This window comes from Chroicocephalus ridibundus, chromosome 2 (genome assembly GCF_963924245.1).
Source record: "Chroicocephalus ridibundus chromosome 2, bChrRid1.1, whole genome shotgun sequence".
NCBI classification, from domain to species: Eukaryota; Metazoa; Chordata; class Aves; order Charadriiformes; family Laridae; genus Chroicocephalus; species Chroicocephalus ridibundus.
In genome coordinates, this window is record NC_086285.1 from 141,956,480 (window position 1) to 141,961,009 (window position 4,530).

The window sequence follows — 4,530 nt, forward strand, 5'->3', positions numbered from 1 at the left end:
GGAGGAGGGTGGGCGGTGGGGAGGCGCGGCCCGGCCCGCCCCTCTGTGCTCCGGGGAGCCGGGCGGGCTCCCTCCTCCCCCGGCCAGCACCGACGGAGAGGGGAGAGCCTCAGCCCCGCGGAGGTGGCCGTAGCACGGAGCGGTGAATCCAGGGCGGGTTCAGCGGGAAGCGGTGTCTGGAGGAGAAACCTAACAACCATCCTTTTTTAATTATTTTTTTTTAAGTGCTTTTGATTTTATTTATATTTTTTTTTCCGAAACGCTGTGGTTATCGATACTAGAGAAGCGCTATGGTTGATGTAACTGCTCCCAGCCGCCTTTTCCAGGAGTCTGAGGACGCAGAGCGGCAGCGAGGGGCTGGACTGAGGCGGTACCTAGCGGGGTGTGAAAATGGTGGTAACTCTAAAGGGCACTCTAAAGACGAGGAGATAAATCTCCACGTTGTCAAATATGCTGCTCAACCGAGAAGTCTCTCCCCTAGTGTCGCTGAGCTCTCCGAGGACGTAAGGACTTAATTTCCTCCTGCTAGACAGCCCACCCGGGCACCATCTGGAAGTCTCTGGCAAAGAGGGAAAATAGCCTTCCCTGATGAATTTTTCAGCCTGTATTGAGATAAGACAGATGTTTGTCACCCCTGTGTCGTGTGCTTCCATTGTCCATAGGTCAGAGATTGCCAGGCTGCGGTAATACCAGAAGATAAGCAGTTACTTTGTACGGAGGCAGAGATGACTGCCAAGTGCCACCTGGCATCCCCATGGCACCGTTACCCAGAACCAAGCCACTTCTTGGAACGCATTCCCTGGAAAGCATGCAGATGTTTTCTGAAGAACTGTGTAAAGATGAGATCATGGCGTGAGAGTTCACGGGCTGGTCATATTCCTTCTTTAAGAATACATTTTATAAAATTAAATAAAATAGTGTTTCTTGTTGAAAATTTTCTATGGGGGCTGTTTTTCACCAAAAAACGTTTAATCTAGGAAATCAAACCATTCTACAAAACCAGACTAGATATATTTGAGAGTCTATGAGAAATAATCACATCATTACATTAAATGGAGGCTGATGTATTCTATTTCTGCAAGATTGAAAAGATCCATTTTTACTCTAATAAATATGGAATTCTTTGATAACTATCATATGGAATTAATAAGGTGTGGTAATATAGCAGTGGCAAACCACAATGTTTTCATAGATTATGTTTCCAAAAAAAAAAAAATAATGTTTTATTTTGAGGCAAATTTTGAAATATTGTTAATTCTTTCTCATTTGGGACACAATTGTGTTTTTGAACATTGTTATTTCAGGAATAAACCGAATTTGAGTGAGCTCTGATGTTACCGCCTAAGGAATAATGTGCTACAAGGCAACTGTTTGTGTTATGCCAACTGTCGTCATCATGGAAGAAATGCAGCCATGCCACGTCAAACTACGCTTCTGTTGGAAAATGTGGTAACTTCCAAAAGCATTGGAAGATGCTTTTTTGGTATAAATTACATTGAGCTTTCAGTTTTCAGTTAGCTTAAAAAGACTTTTAAACTCAAATCAATACTTAAAAGATTTTTTTGCAGAGGATTTTTAGGGCTCGAGGTGTTTTGTGCCCCCAAATCCTTTGTCTTGATGACGTACTGTGAGGCTGACCCTGGCAGGTCAAAAGTAGATCATTAATATTACTAGTCAGGACATATCTTCAGCCCATGATCTTGTCCATTTTTAATAAGTACAGAGCCAGAGGCTTTCTTTTGGAGTCCTGATGCAGGAACTGGCATTTGCAACCAGGTTTCTTTACTATTTTTCTTGTTTGGGGAGACAGAAAAGATTTCATATCTTGTTAAAGCTGCCAACTAGGCAGCAGTGAGTTCCATCAATGCCTGGTCTGTCCTGCTGCAATTACAGCAAATTGTCTTTGTGGGACCTCCTTTTCCACTGAACTGCTTTTCTGTGCCTCAGAAGAAGACTGAAAACTTTACGATTGCTCCCAGGGGCCCACAGGGAAAGGTATGTCACAGCTCAGTCTGACAGCTCAAGCCTGCACATACAGCCGAGAATTATTGTTATTAAGCATCCCAGCATGCTGACCACCTTGGAAATATGACTGTCATCTAAATAAGTAGCCATTTGGGATTAAAAAAAAATATGCATTCCTCCAGCCCCTGTAACTTGACTTGTCAGAATACTTTAAGCCCTAGTCACCTGAGCTGCTAAATAGTCTAAATAGCAGAAATTAGGTAATAGTTCAGTCATCTGCCTCTGTTTTTCAGTAGTCTGAGTCCATGCATTTAAGGTAGCCAAAGGTCTACAGGACTTTCCAAGTCAAATGTTGCAGCTGATGTGTAGATCTGCTAGCATTAGCTGCAGTATCCATGTGAAGTTGGATGGACCCACCTAGTAACAACAGAGGGTACCAAAAGGTGTACTGGGAAACAAGGTGATGCACTCGGCTTGTAACAACCTTTCTTTGGATGTTACTTGGGCCGTAAAATGAAGAATTCAAACATCAGATAGTGCCAGACTGAAGACAACTTAGGCAATGAAGACTTTTTCTTCCTGCTCTTCTTCCTCTGGACACAAATGCTTTATGATAAGGTGTTTAATTACACTGCTGTGCAGTTTTTCTTCTATGAAAATCCTGCCTCGTGCAGTGGGTAGGATGCTCTGCCCTGAGCAGCCCTGCTTGTGACTGAACTACCCAGAGGACACATCACTACTTGAGTTTGGTGCCATGGCGTGAGCCGCAGTGCATGGCACATCGTGGGGGTTTTCTACACTTGGCCTCATTGCTTCTCGATTCCTTCAACTGGCAAGTCGCAACACACCCTGCATGTGCCTTGCTCTTGTACTGCAGTACTCATTCATGCTGCCAAGGCATCTTGTGGGTTCCTGGCAATAAACGCTGAATGATAAAGGCTGTGGATCCGACCATGTGCCTCCATGGGAAATGTCTCTGTAAGCGCAGGTAAACTGAAAACACGCTGCTACAGAGCTCTGGAAATGGCACAGGCAAATGAACCAACTATACCTCCGAGAACAGCCTTACAGAAGGATTCTCAAGGTGTCTTTGTCTGTGTCACAGACTTGAATCACACACATACCTCTGCATCCTGCCCCGAAGTTGGGTTGTTTCATATAAACTTCTGTACCAAACAAATGAGGGCTGAGCAAGACAGCACATCAGTTACTAACAAGGCTTACATTATTAAAGATATAAAATGAACAGGGTATAACATATTTTCTTCTACTATTTTTAATAATTTCTCATGCTTAGTATGGTCTTTTGAGAAGCTTGGTAATGCTCAAGTTTTATTTTTATTTTGAAAGCATCATCGTCATTAGGTTGGGGTTTTTTTGTATTTATTTTCCCTAGGTAAAGAATCAAACGAGTTTAGTATGTGACAAACTACTGCAAGTGTTGAAGCTTATTGTCAAGTGCAGAAGTATTTGTGTATCAGCACTATAAACAATTACAACACTTTGTTAATCTTGCCTAAGTGCTAAAAATATCCTAGGGAGTCTCTGTGTTTTGCAGATTTTTTTCAGGTAACCTTGTAAATTTATGTGTTATATTTAAGAACAAATAACCTCCAGTAACGATCTTTTATCTGTCTATTATTTTTATTTTTGTAATAATGCTTAGAGACTGCAAGCCTAAATCCATTGTGATAGGAGCTGTTCAAAGACACAGAGGAATATCCTGACCATTTAAAAGGTAAAAAAGAAAAAAAATATTCAGGCATAATACAGGTTATGCAAATTCATGTAAAATCTCACTCATAGCGTAAGAAATGGAATAGAGTTTTTCTCAAGTCCGGTCTGGTTGCTAAACTAAGTTTCTTCCTAATGGCCAAAGGAAGAGGAAGGAAAAGCTTGGGATCATTTGTCTTGCACAAGGCACAGGCTCTGCGCCCCGCTATGGCCTGAGCGCAGTCTTCAGATGCTATGCCAAGAGCATAATAATCTAAGTAGACAGAAATTAAAGTTGTGTGATATGTCTAAACCTTTGGATGGTAAAATCTTACTTGAGAACGGCTGAAAACAAAAAAAAAAAAAAGCTCATCTACTGCCGATTTTGATATTGAATAAGACAGTGAAAGAGAACGATACAAATCTGTCCTAACAAGTTTGCAGAATTTTTGTCACTTCAAATAATTTTTGAAGGATCTGGCTATGGTCTATGGCTAACTGGTAATATATCTGAATTTCTAGAGATGTCAGATACTGAATATGGCTATGCTGGGAAGGAGAACGTAAATTGCGACTAAAGCTTTCTGAGATTGTTTTCTGTGTGTTTGTATTGATGTCGCTTTTCCTGTGTCACTGAAATACATTAATTTCTCTTCTGCTACTTGGCGAGTATATTGAATAAAAATAGAAGGAAAAGTGCTTATACTTAACATTTTCTCAGGTCTGCTACATTAGAAAGAGGCACAGCAAGATAACACAAGACCTGGCTTATTTTTTAAAACTGTGATACAGAGAGGTGCATAGGAGCAGCGTATACAGTGTACACAAAATTCTCTCATGATTTTCATTTGC